This window comes from Platalea leucorodia (assembly GCF_965183815.1).
Source record: "Platalea leucorodia genome assembly, chromosome: 1".
Taxonomy (NCBI): Eukaryota; Metazoa; Chordata; class Aves; order Pelecaniformes; family Threskiornithidae; genus Platalea; species Platalea leucorodia.
This window is the reverse complement of record NC_138823.1, coordinates 11,474,923-11,489,014: the sequence shown is the minus strand read 5'-3', so window position 1 is coordinate 11,489,014 and position 14,092 is coordinate 11,474,923.

Sequence of the window (14,092 nt, the reverse complement as noted above, 5' to 3'; positions counted from 1 at the left end):
TCCACCTGGTTTCAACCCTGTTTCTGCACCTGGGAGGGATGTGGGCCCAGTTCTTGGTGGTCCTGCGAGGGCTGCCATGCCCTCATGGCAGCGGGCTTTCGGGTGCGTGAGCACTTGAGCAGGCGGGTTTGTGCATGTATCGGTGATGGCTCGATTTGAGCAATCCCCATCCCCGTAAGAAAATGCGGCCTGGGGAGAGCAGGCGGGCAGCGCTGGGAGCAGGGGGGATTTTAAATGGAGCTGGGGACGCATCGTGCACAGCGCTTCCCACCGAGCAGTGAGCACTGCGAAGTGCAGCGTCTTTTAGGGGTTGACTTGTAGATGATAAAGCCGAGTGTTTCGACTGCTTCTGATTATAGAAACAGAGGGATCTGAAATCGGGAAATGCTTTGATGTTGATGATCTGAAGAACACGCTCAATATCACTTGGCAGCAGGCATTTTATTCTTGGCCGCATCAGCCTTGCAGCAAGCAAGTTGGTTGGGTGGCTTTGCTTGCACAGCTGTTTTTTTTTTTTTCCCCCAAAAATCCCAGGACTCAGCACTGCATTTCCCGTGCTGGAAAGCCGAAGCTTCCCAGCCCCGGTTTGCGGCGTTGGTTTCTTCAATGGGTGGCAATTCCTGAGCGTGCCCAGCCTGCGCTCCGCGGAGGTCAGGTTGGGTGAGCTCTGCTGAGCATGGTTTAGGCAAGCGGATCTGCGGAGGGAGCTTTCCTTCGAATTGATGGAAAGATTTTTTTTTTTTTTTCCTTGGAAAGATGTAACCCGAGCAGAAAATTTTAAGGGATATCATCAAGGTGAATTAACAGAAATCGAACTCCAGACCATCCCCTTCGTGTCGCTGATTATAATACGTGAGGCTTCTTAGGTGAAATGTGAACACTCAGTGTTGTGTTTCATTCGGGATGACTCTTCATTTTTTTTTTCTTCTTTTTTTTCCTTCTGCAATGCAGGCTGCTTTCACAAGTGGTGCAAGTGTCCTGTGCGATCCACCCCCGCCCCTCAGCCTGCCTTGGACGAGGGGCTATTTCAGGCCATGTTCATAACCTGATCTTGCTGATGACCCTTGCACCCAAGGATCATTTAGTGCCAATTGTTAGGGTGCTTTGCTATTTTCAAGACACTTGGGCCCGATCGTATTTCCCTTGCACACCCAAATGGGATTTTTTTGCCCTGGTTTAGTTTGGCTTGGGAATGGGCTGTTTATCTACTGACAAGTTTGATGCTGTCAGTTCACTGCACACGGTGGTAGCACCTAAACTTCTATAGTAGCTGCAGCCTTTGGGATGGGACACTGAGTGATGCTCGTTGACTCGGTGAAAGCAGAGGACGTTGCCTTGGAAAGGATAAGGAGCAGGTCATGGCCGAGGTAGCCTGGCAGACAGCTGGGAAAAATTGTTTTTAAAAGCCGGGTCTACTTAATGCAGAGCTGTCACCATGCAGGTTGTCCCAGGTTCGATGGTGAGGGTTGCGATGCTGCTGGTCCTACATTTTTGGGCTCAAGTGTGGTAGACTTGCAATACTGGGACAGATGCTCATGTTTTTCTTAGCCAGCGTTGTGTCTCTGGCCCTGGTCAAAGGCAGATGTTTCAGAAAAAAGAAGAAAAAAAGTGGGTGAAAGTGAAATAGGTGTCTAAAAACTAGCCAGATCGTATGAGCGGTTTTCTACCAAAACATTTCAAGCTTAGGTTGGGTTGTGCCTAAGTCGTGCCTGCTCACTGGAGGGCTTGGTGATGAGTTGTAGGTGGCAGATTTCAGCTAGTTTACAGCATCTAAACGAATAAATCTTTCTTCTTTCACGCCCTGCCCTCCCCCCCCCCCCCCCCCCAGTATCTAAGTGTGTGGCCTTTGCTGCTTGAGTGTCTCTTTTAAGCAGCTAAAAAGTTTTTCTAAGTGAAATATGTTTCTATGCTGCAGTTGAGAGATAAATATAGCTGGTGAATTGAAAGAAGGCCATACTATGTGTTATGTTGCCTTACCCAGTGTTTTTTTTTTCTTCTTCTTCTTTTTGTGGTGATTCTGTGCTAACTTAAAAAGGAAAACCTCCTGAAAGATGTTATTTTTCCCATTGAAAGAAATTACATGCTGGAATGCCATTCCCTGCCTTATGCTGCAACCAGTGAAGGATTAACCCCCCCACCCCTCTCCTTCAGCCGAGCACCGTGTTTGGAAAGCAGGCGTGTTTGCAGATGAGCCAGCTCTAATAATAATAATTCGGGTTGAGAAGTGCAGATCACCCTGTGATTAGCAAAATAATTATTGCAGAGTGTATAAATTGAGAGGTGGGTTTTTGACATGGCGAGAGGAGCGCACGCTGCAGCTGCCTGGGGAGGCAGTTGGCTCGTGTCACCCTGTTGACGTTCTCCATGTAAAATTGGGTGCAGGAACCGCGCGGAGCAGAACGTGCTTGTAAAATGATGATTGCTTTTGAGTTTTTCCAGTAAATTCTGCTAATGAAAGAGCAGCCAGAAAACTTGTAAATAAGAGTTTTACACTGTGCTCTGCTCCCCAGGGTAATTTTTTTTTTTAAAGTTTGGATGCAGTTGTTGGATATGTTCTCTCTGCTTGCCAGGAGACCAAACTTTGACTAGCTGTTGGCTCTAGGACCTAAAAAATGGGCTAGGAAACCTTCCAAAACTTCTCCTTCATGGTTGCTGGTTCAGATCCGGGTCAGCAGGATTGAGAGAAACTTCTCTATTATATGATGCTGTTCTGACTTGTATAAAGCCAAGTTCGCAGCCTCATAGCTGATGACTCGTTGCCTTAAAATCTAATCTGTGGGGCATTTTACGCATGCTTTCCCCTCCCCATGCTTCGTCAGCAAGGACAGGGTTTCTCCCTGGCAGCGCGCAGGCGGCTGTGCCGGAGCTGCCTGCGCAGGGCGGGTTGGGTGGTGGCACTGGGGACATGGGTGCCGTTGGCCGTCACCGGTGCAAGGCTTTGGGGCAGAGCTCACCCTGGGGACGTGCACAGGCAGGCCCGGGGTGAGGGGCTGTTGGAACTGATCCAGCCCAAAAGAATGAGCAGAGCTCGGGAAATGCTTCCTAAGGATGGTGCTGGGTGGGCATCCCCAGACCCAGGCTGTCGGCCTGCTTCCACCTGGGCTGCTGCCAGCCTACCTATCCTCCCCTTTTTTTTAATAATTTATCTGCATATAAATACTGTACCAATAGAAATAAGTCTTTAAAACAAATAGGTTTAAGCTGAAATGAATATAGGGCATTCTTAGGGGTTTACATCAGTTTAGCTGAAGTCTAGTAGACTGTAGATCTCTTCCAGGCTGCCTTAAGAATTTGCATAGGACTCGTACAAATAGGGCCCTGATTTTCCCCCATGATGCTTGCTACCATAATAGACAAATAATAATAATTAAAAAAAAGTGCCTTAATTAGGTTTGTTTTACTTCAGGCAAGCAGGTGGAGTGCATCCTTTGATCCTTTCCCACCTTTGTTTTTTTGTGATTTTGTGTTTTTCTTTCCTATATCTCTTTTGTTGACAATAATCAGAAGGATATGTGTGTTCATGCATGTATGTGCATGTATGGATACACATACCACACATTCACACGCACATACCTGCTCTTTTTCTGTATTATAAAATACATACATTTTTTTCCCTCTGTCAAAGACAACCAGTATTGCCTGCATGCAAGTAAACAAGCTGTTGAGTTAATACCACTGTGTGAAGTTCAGGAAAGCCCAGTGAACATTTTTCTAATAAGAGGATATTCTGTTCCTCTTGATAATCAGCCCCCCATTGTAAACTCATTTTGAGTCACAGGTTTAAATCTTTGTTCCAGTGGAAAAGATTTTTATGGGCAGCCCAAACAGGCATTAAATCCTGTGGGGTTTTTTTTAGCAGAGTTGCTTAAAATAATACAGATTCTGAATCGGAAGAGTGACTCCAAGGGAAAAGAGAAAAGTTGAAACAATACAAATCATGTTTTGGTGGCACAAACCTTTTGTCCCACCCCAACCCCTGATAGAAATTTGGTAGAGGCAGCAGGCTGTGAGACACTGCATATTTGCAATGGCTCTGTGCAGTTGGGTTTCCATCTTCTCTGCTGGAGGTCACCCCACTTTTATTTTGGGGATGCCAGAATATGACTTTGGAAGTCAAAACTATGCCAGTTTTATGCAGATTTATTCCCCTTCTTCCTCCATCCCTCCTGTATTTGCAGGGGAAAGGCTTTTCTGGAAAATGTGCCAAGCTTTTTGGAAATGTGGTGTCCCCATGATTTTGGGTTTTGACCTCTTTTTCCTTTCCCTTCTTCCTTACTGTGAGTAGGACATCCCCAAATGGGCCCATACCTCTTCCCACCAGTCCTGCACAGCTTAGCAATTGCCTTTGTTTTCAGTGGCTGGGATTGTCGTGGCAATGATTTCGTCACGACAGTGTCATGTTGAGACGGTGCACACCTCAGGGAGGGTACGACTCGTGTGCCGATGAGGTGATGGGTGGCTCAGAGGAGTCGGTGCCCAGGTCAAGATGAGCTGAGAAACCTGTCCCGATTTTCTGGTGCTGTAGAGGATGCTCCTGGATGCATGGTGGGTTTTGCAGGCAGCATTGCAGCAATGAAGCTCAGGGCTGTTAAATCTCCTTTTGCTCTTCGTTCCTGAGAAACCCAGTATTGAAAAGTGGCATGCATCATTTTCTCCTTCTCGACCAGATGCTGGTCTTAGTGCTGGCATAGCAGCTGGGTACCCCTCAGACGTGGCATCGCCCTTATGCCTGCTGTGCTGCAGGTGATGGATGTGCTGCCTCCAGTGCAGCCCTTTCGTTATCCTTGTGGGTCCTTGTTGGGGGACCTTTTTCTGGCAGGTGGGAAGGGCACTCCTCTTAACTGGACCTAGCTGTCTTGGTGCATACTTCTGCTTGTACGCACTTCGCTGGAGTAAACAAGAACTGCACTTCTATTGCTGCTTTATCACACAGGAATGGCAGCTGTGGTGTAAAGAGCTTTTACACTGTGCAAGGTCTGCGCACGCTCGGATTTCCATTCCTTGGTCTGGGGTACTTCCTTCATTCTCCTGACTCTGGCACTGAAGCATCTTTCCAAAATTAAAAAGTGACAACGATCTTAGTCTTTTCCTTAAAAGAGTCTCTGAGCAGGGAGGAATGGTGAAGTTAGCATCTGGAGCTGACGTATTTATTATTGATGATGTCTTTAAATGATTAAACAAATTTTCCTTGCATTATTTAGGGGAATTATGATATTCATCATTAATGGAAAGATGTCTGGGGAAATGTATGATTCACACTCATAAATACCTTCTCCTTTCATTATTTGCTGCCTGTCTTCTCCCAGCTCTTGCTTGTCCTTTTGGAGTCAGTGTTTGTCCTTCTGTCGGTACCTCCTGCTGCCTTCCCCCTTGGTGTAGGTGACCTGTGGTGGCTGCCTAAGGGTGAGGTGTCTTTTCTTCTAGAGAGGTAACTTAACTTGCAGTGTCACCAGCACTTATATAAGGGGCGTGGTAATCTGGGTAAGGAAATAAGGTTTAGAAACTCGTAAGTACATTTGAGAGGTCTTTCTAGGAAATGTTATTCAGATTAATGTTCTTTATTTAACTGTCAAGGATAACTGGAAGCATGAACAACCCTGACATTAGATGTGCTTGTCTCCCAATGATATGATGCAATATTGCAGCTGGGTTTTATTGCAAAATGAGACAATGTTAACTGATAATTTGGTTGTGACAGGGTAGGCTTCCCTCTGCAGAAGATGAGAGTCCCTCTGCACCAGTTAGTTTTACTGGATCCTTAAGTCATTAAAACACATTTTTTTTTCCACGCAGCAGAAACACCATTTCCAGGGTGTGGTTTTAAATATGTCTGTTAGCTTACCTGCTGCCCTACAGGACATCAACATCCATCAGTGGAGCTTGGGTTGACCTCCATATAGTAAATGCAGTCTTTGAAGTTAGTTGTCTTAAATCATTAGTCTAAAAGCTATTTTTTAAAGAAGAGGGCATTTAGATGGAATCTTAGTTGTTGATATTAATTATTTTGGCTGAAACTGTGTATCTGTCTCATGCAGAGTCTGGCCCTGGGAGGTGAGGGGGGCAGGAGGAGAATGAGATGCCTCCATCCTAGGTTGGGAGATATGAACCTCAGCTTCAAAGGGGTATGTGGAAAGGATGAAAACTGCAATTTGAGTCAGTAGCTTCTTCTAGAGCATGCAGAATAGAAATAGCCTTAAGTAAAAAAAAATAAACCTCTGTAAGAGATTCCCCCTCTTCATTTTTCCTGCCTTTACTAATGTTTGTTTCTGGCTTTCAGACTCAAAGATCCCTCCTGTAGGAGCCTGGAAAAGGGTTAATGCTTTTGTAACTTCTCCCCATACAGCTCTATAAGGGAAAACAATTTCTTTGCTACTTCTTAACCCTGTTTTACTGACGCCCTGCTTGCTCAGCCTCTCGTGCTGGAGAAGGTGAGGTGCTTCTCACTGGGCATCTCAAGCTTGCTTGAGTGCCCTTACATGGTCTTCCTGGGAAGAGTAGGGTAGCACGAGCAGGGACCACACAGATGCGTGGCAGCCTGGGAACATCATGATTTTGGGAGTGGACCCAGAGGCAGGTCTCTCAGGTATTTCTGTATTCCATGTTTTGCAGCCCTCATTCTTTGGGCAAGCTGTTGAACTCCAAGGCACTTGGTTATGCCAGGCATCGTGGTGGTATCGGGGGAAAGGAAGCCCTGCTCCCTGGCTTTCGCTGCCAATCGGTTTAAGTGCAAGAACATAAGGATTTATTGGGTTTTTTTAATTCCACCTAATCTCTCTACAGAGGCTCTGCTTAACGTCTTACCCTTGTTTGAAATGTGGAATTTATCTGCTGCTATTATTATCCCAATGCAAAGGGGCCACGAGACTTTTTGTTTGGTTCAGCCCAGCCCGGAGCACTTTGTGCTCAGGGTCCCAGCTGCAGGATGGCGCTGCCCAGCCCACGTCCTCCGCAAAAGAATGTTTTTCCCCTTATTCTACAGCAGCTACAGCTCCTTTTCCTCTAAAAATTGCCAGTGGGGTGGCAGGCTGTGTGGGATGCTTCTGGAGGTCTCATTCCCTGCGGCAAGGTATCCTTCATCACCAGTGCAGAGGAGGCAGAGGATGGTCTCCCTGGTTAGAAACCAGCCCCACCGTCCTGCTCCTGGATTCTTTCCAAGCAAACTCTAACCCATCCCGGGGGCTAAGCCAGGTCTTTTCCAGATAGGCACTGCTGCTGCATGTGACGCCTCTTGTCACCAGCAAGCGACTGCCGCCTCTCTGAAGTTGTACCCCCCTCCCGGTGTTTTCCTCAGTGCCTCCCGGGAAGCACTTCACAGCCAGCCATCCCTTGCACCGTGGATAATATCCCATTTATCTCCCCTTTTGGGCTGCGCCTGCGCTCGCAGCCGGTCACGCGGCTCCCACGGGGCCGTGCCGGCTTTGTTGATGGTGAACATCTGCGCGGGCGCATGGTCCTGGTGTGCAGCGCTCGCCGCCTCCGGCCCCCGCTTTGGTGGGGAAAGAGGGAAAAAAAGCCTTGAATTCTTCACTGCTGACTGCAAAGGGCAATTATTTAGTGGGATTTCGGGCAGAGGGAGCCCAAAACGGTGAGACTGCTCTGAATCTGAGCTGTGACGCTGCACCAAATGAATCACAGGAGGGGGGTGGGGGGGGAGTATCTCTGAGTCATAATCCCTGATAGTACAGAGCAGATTTGCTTTGGCTTTTTTTTTGTGTTGCTGACTAATGCGTAGAGAAGCAGTGAGAACCCTTTCTCTGCTGTTTCATCCATGAAGAATGCAGCCCTGTCTCCCCCCTCCTCATCTCCGTGGCTTACCCAAGCGTGGCATCCCCCCAGCTTCCCAGCTGAGCCGAGCCCTGCTCGCCCTGCTCTCCCTCCTCAAACCCCCCCAAACGCCAGCAGCTGCAGGGTGGGCACCGGTGCTTTCCCAGCGGAGGGGACGTGCCGGGGGGGACCACGCACCAGCAGCTGTTTGTGCCCCTGCGGCTCTGCCACCGCCGGGCATCGGGGGCACACCCCCTTGAAATATGCCTGTTTTGCAACCAGCATCTGCTCTTTGAGCATCTCAAAATGATTTATGAAGGGGGTTTAATATGGTGACGGCCACCCAGCACCCACAGCTTGGTGATATAAATACATCAAAGTGAACTAGCTGTCATCTCCCCGGAGATGTTCCTACAGCTACCTGAGCCTAAGACCTCGAGGAACTTGAAATTTATATAATTTTATAGGGCATCTGATTTTTCGCATTTTATTGTGTCAACCAGCTCTCATTATGCTTTCAGATTCAGATGGTGCCATGATTCCTACTCTGTTGAATTCATTTTGATTAGATCTCCCTCCACAAAAGACATGTATGAAATCGATACTCATTTAAAATATACCTGCCCCTAGCCCTTTGCTTGCACCGCAGTAGGGCCGGGGATGGAGTATTGAACCGAGTCCTTGGGACCGGTGCCGTTCGCAGAGGCAGCAGCATTAAGAGGCAGCGGACATACCCGAAGATGTGGCCGAGAGACTGTGGTGGTTACAGGGGGTTAAGTTGTGGGTGGCAGAGCTGGTCCACCCAGAAAGGGCAGCTTCTGCCTTGGGAGCCAAGTTTTGGTTGTCTTGTTATTCTAGCTGATTAGATTAATTTCCTGGATGAAGTAACTAAGTGACATTAATTATATTACCAATATGAGCTGCTGTTTTAGACTCTGTATGTGTTTAAAAATGATTTTGATTATTTCCTTTGCTTTTAGTGTACAGAATTGAAAACTTAATACACAGATGCACACCCGTGTTTGCACACACACACAGAAAAGAGGTGTGGGTGATTTAAATTTCAGGGAGCAAAGTGTTTTGTTGGGATATGGAACTGTGCTTTTTGCCTTAATTAATTTTTCATTATTACAGGTATTGGTGATAGGATAAATGTTCCTCCCCAGGGGAAAGCTGGTAGCATCCTGGTCCAGGAGTAGCAGCTCAGAGTTCCTGGTGCTGGGTCTGAGTTTCACTGCCCCTTGGGTTTCCTACGCCTAAAACTGCTCTGACGGAGTGACAATACACAGCATGGAGTTTATAGGTTGTTTTGGTTTTCATTTTTTTTCCCTTGTGTAAGGTTATTTTTCAGTTCCTTGATCGCATTTGCTGCCTTCCCTGTAGGAAAGGAGGTGGCGGTGTTTTGCAGGGGCAATGCATGTTTGGGTGATGCAGGTGTCGCCTAGAGCAGGTGAGGTTACCTGCTGCGTGCAGGTCTTCTGCTGGGGCAGCCGAAACCAGCTCCCAGAAAGAAATAAGCTTCTTCAGGAAAAAAAAAAGGTTTTTTCTGATTTTCCTTCCCCTCTGCCTCCATAGAGCTGTTTCTAAGTGGATTGCATTTTGTCAGCATAACTGCACTGGTTGGGGCTGTGAGTGTATTCTGGATTTTCTTCTAAATTTCTTTTCATCATTTTACTGGCTCCTGGCACATCTTAAGTATGGATCAAGCCAAGGCAAATGTGAGATGCCTTGGTTTCTTGTCTGCGGAAAGGAGCTAATATGCCTTTGGGTGTGAGGATGGGGAATTTGCAAGTCTCTGGATATGGATTATTTTTTTTTTTGTTCCCTTGTGTGTATGAGATTTAAGGAGGAAAGGAAGTCTTTGGATAGTACAGTGAAATTTGTATTTTTTAAATATTAAAGCATTTGCTTATATGAAAAATCTTCAGTGATTTGACATTTAATTATTTTATTTTTTTTTAGCCACATTACTTACAGCAATGGAGTAAACACTCTTACTCTGCTTTGCTGACCTGGAATGCAGACAGACCTTTTTCCCAATCAAGTCCAGCACCTTAACATCGGATCACTCCCCCAGCCTGCCTGACTGCAGCCTGCAGTCGCTGTCTTGGCCAGCCTGCTTAGGCTGGCTTTGCCCGCTGAAATGGTGTGACCCGTGATGCTGTGATGACAGCAAACCCTGGCATATGAGCAGGCAGGGAGGGTGGTACTGTTTTAAATAAATATCCATCCAGCTGAGCCTGGTCAAGGGTCTGAAATGAGAAGTGGATTCCCTTTGCAAACATCCCCTCCCCTTATACTAAATCTAAACAAAATGGAGATACTAATTAAATTCATGCACTCCTGGCATGTAGAAGAGGCTAAAGATGAGTGCATTAAAGCAGGTGACACGATCCCAGCAGCTTTACTGGGGGGGAACGCATTACTGCTGCCAGGCTTTGATAGAATGAGGGCAAACTTGTATGAGACGCCGACGTTTCCTCTTTGCTTTGTATTTGCATAATTCCCCTTGCTTTCATGGGGCTCCTCGCTTGCGAGTGGTTGTCCAAATGTTAAGTAATCCTCGGCAGCTTGGGGCTGTCGGTGGCTGTAGTTTCTTGTCTTGAAGGGTGGGGAGGCTTCGTGCTAGATGAGATTTTGCTGAAGGTGGAGCTCCTCCAAGAGACTGGCACCCGGCCATCAGCGCCTGGGACAACCTGGTCATGCACAGCAAGACCTAAGCTTAGGCTTGTTGTATTGCAGAGTAAACTCAGGTGCTACCTTAATCTGGATTAAAAGTGAAACTCCTGAATATTTCTAAGCAGCTACGGCTGGAGCGTTTTAGGAGATGTACCCTGTAGTTTATTGTGCTGGGCTGGCTTTGGATTTGTCCTCAGCTGGTTACCCCCATGCTTTATGGAGGCTGGAGAACCTGTGCTCAGGTTTTTCCCTGTGTCCTCAGTGCCAGTAAGATATTTCAGCCTAGGTAAAGCCCATGCTGCAGCTGTGCCTGTGTACAGCCAGGCTTTCCCGTTCGCTTGGCTGAGAGTTTGAAAGCAAACCTGGGGTCCCAAGTTGACAGCACGCCATGGAGCCCATGGGACAGCTCAGCAGATGTGCAAGTGGAGACCTCCCAGCTTCTTAGGGCGGTGGGGATGCCCTGGCTGGTACAAACCCACCAGTCTCATGAAAACCCTTGCAGCACCCGAGTCAAGCCTTACGTTAGAAGGCAGTGGAATACAAGAAATGAATCCATTCGCGTATCCCGGTAGTTGTATCGGAGCCACTGGGGATGTCCAGAAGGAAATGGTGTCACGCGTTGGCAAGGCAGCAGCCGCATTTACTGGCTTAACTGAGATTTGGTCATTGAAAGTCTGCAGCTGAAAGGCTAAACTATGAATCTTGGACTTGAAAGTAATTTTTATCTAAACATATGGATCTGAAAGCTGGAAACCTATCAAAGGTACAGGCAAAATATCTGAGTGCCTTTGAAAACAAATGACTTAGAAAAACACTGAGCAGTAATCTCCAAAGACATCCCAAAAAAGCCATGGAAGTATTTGGGGGATAAGAAACCAGAGTGTCTGCGGTAGCAGGGGGGCTGCTGGGCAGTGGGATGGAAACACGCTGGGAGGTGATAGGGACAACCCCTCCCTTAAAACATAGGCAAATAGAGAAGATTATATGGGATTTATCATAGCTTGGACGTGGAAAGCATTCAGTGATAGACAGGGGTGGTGGAGCCTTGATTGTCATTTAAGTGCTGGCGAAGGGTAACAAAAATCAGGCAGGGCAAGCTTACTTGAAAGCTTTGGGAGTTCTTGTCCTTGGAGGAGTGGGGTAATCCCTAGGATATATGGCACTCTCTGTCATGGTGTGGTTTTGTCCTTGCTGGTAGTTGTACTGGTTTAGGCTTGATGTGCAATTCATGTCTGTCATACATAGCCCAGTGCTGAGAAGTGGTTCCCTGTGGCATGGAAGCAGATTCCTCCTGTCCTCATTGCTGCACCTGTGCAATGGGGTAAATAATACTTCTTTTCTCTGCGGTAGCTTTTTAAATCTGTGGGTTTCCAGAGCATCCGGTTACATGTCCAGAATCAGTTCCCATCAGAGGGGATGCTTGTAAGAGTTGTAGCATCTAGGTCGTAGAGGATAAGCAGCAACCAGTTGAGAAATGCTGCTAATGAGAGGAGGAACACAAGAGTGCCTAATGCTGCTGGGATCATGAAGGTCTCCTCCTTAGCCTCACAAGCAGCCATGGGGTATTATCTCATTAATAAACTTATCAAGCCGCATCTTAAGACTGATTGGGCTGCCTGCCCCACTGCTGCTGGAAGGCATCCAGAGCCGGGCATGGATAGGGACCTTCTTGCTCCAGCCTGAAGTCATTCATAGTCAACCGATTCTCATTTGTTCTTGTGCCAGTGTTGTCCTTTAGCTTAAATCACACTTTCCGTGATGCAGACAGAAGTCTCATCCCCTCGGAGCTGTGCAGGTCCAACACAGGCAGCTTGCTCTGTCCTCTTGTCTAAGAGGGGCTCGTCATTCCCCACCCGGTCCTGCCAGCTCACTCCTCTAATGGGCTCTGTTCAAATGCATCCTTCCCGAACATAACCACCAAGATGGGACAAGCATCTTGGAGGCAGGGCATCACGCTGTTACTGGTGTAGCCTTACGTTTTCTTTAGATCTACCAGAAATACTTTGCTCTCTGGCATTCGCCAGGGTGGTGTTGCCCTTGAAGCCCGGCTGCGCTGATGTTCCAGGCTCTCTCCTCCCGGCCTTTGGCACCGGCCGGGGCGCTCAGTGGTAGGGGTGTGGTGTTGGTCATCTTACTTCTGATGCCTTATGGTTGGAGAAACAGGGGATTTGATCCCAGCCCCGCTGCAGACAGTGATGAAATTTCTCGTGGGACCAGCCTTAACTAAAACTGACCTTTGCCCAGCTCTAGCACCAAGCCCCAAGCTTGGCGTCTTTGCAGAAAGGTGTGCAGTACTTAGAAGGAGCATCAATGAAAGCTGTTTATTTTTCATGGTTGAGTCTTCTTTACCAGGATCGTTTGGCAATATGGGGTATAAAAAGTACATATAATATGATGGCATAATTACTTTTGGTTATAATTGTGGCAGTAATGACTAGGAAGATACAGTTGTAATTCTTTGATGGTTTTGTTCATAATAGACTTTCTGCTGCTAAGATGAAATTTCTGCTTCCAATTTTCTGCAGACTTCAGGTGCTTCAGTTCTTTGTTTAAACTATTTGCATCTTTTTAAATGGGGGTCACAGGAGCTGAAGTGAAACACCAAAGCTTTTAAACAATGCCATGCTTCACCTGGCTTTTAGCAGGTCCTCCCCTGTGCTGTGGGCTTATTGCAACTCCAGCCACTCATGCAATGAAGTCAGGACAAGCCCCTGCTATAGATGGACAAAGATGCTTTTTGCTGCAGTTTGAAGCAGAGGTGTACTCTGCTGTAAATAAGGGCTTTATCTCTCGAAGAGGTTTATCTATCCAGTTGTACCTGTGATGCTTGTAATTTGAGGTCCATCTCCCTGGCTGGCCCTTAGGAGCGAACAGTCGGTGCAGAACGGACGCTGACAGGGCCCTTGCTTTCCATGCTTCATTTCCTTTGTGTGGAAGGGAAGGGGGAAAAAAAGAGAAAAGCCAGCAAAAGCAGAAGCAGAATTTCTGCTGCAGCTGTTTGAAACAATAAATGAACCACAATGTGATGGTGCGGGTGTTTGTTTTATTTTTCCCCTCATTTCTTCATCCAGCTTTTATTATTTCTCAGTCTTGGCAGTGGGAAGGACCATTCTCAAGACCTGGTGCTTTGCCTCGGTGACTCCTTGAAACCAGGCGTACCCCCATTTGCTAAAGCGCAGAACCTGCTTGCCCTGGCCGCCTTGCAGTGCACTGGGTGGCTCTGCCTTTATGAAGGGCTATAGGTACAAGATGATCATGGGAGCTCATCTCTGTAGAGCCAGTACCTGAGCTACCAAATTGGAGAGTCTGCAGTGGAGTTGAGGTCAGGATGCTGCGTAACCACAGTGACATGATACGCAAGGTTTTGACTTGAAGGATGTTCACCTGAGGTGGCTGAAGCACTTGTAGACCCAGCCACCCGTGCTGCCCTTCTCCTGGAGTTTGTCTGGGTACACGTGGGAATGGAGACCACCATATGAAATAGCTCAGGCATTGTCATCTCTTGTAACCTGGCACATTAAAGTCACCTGAAGTGGGTTGCTTGTTGGTGGTCTGTGATGTCTTCTAGGAGGAGGGGTGGAGAGCGGTGGGTAGCACCCTCCTCTGCTGCCAGACATGAAGTTATACCCTGGTGAGATTCAGAATAGGT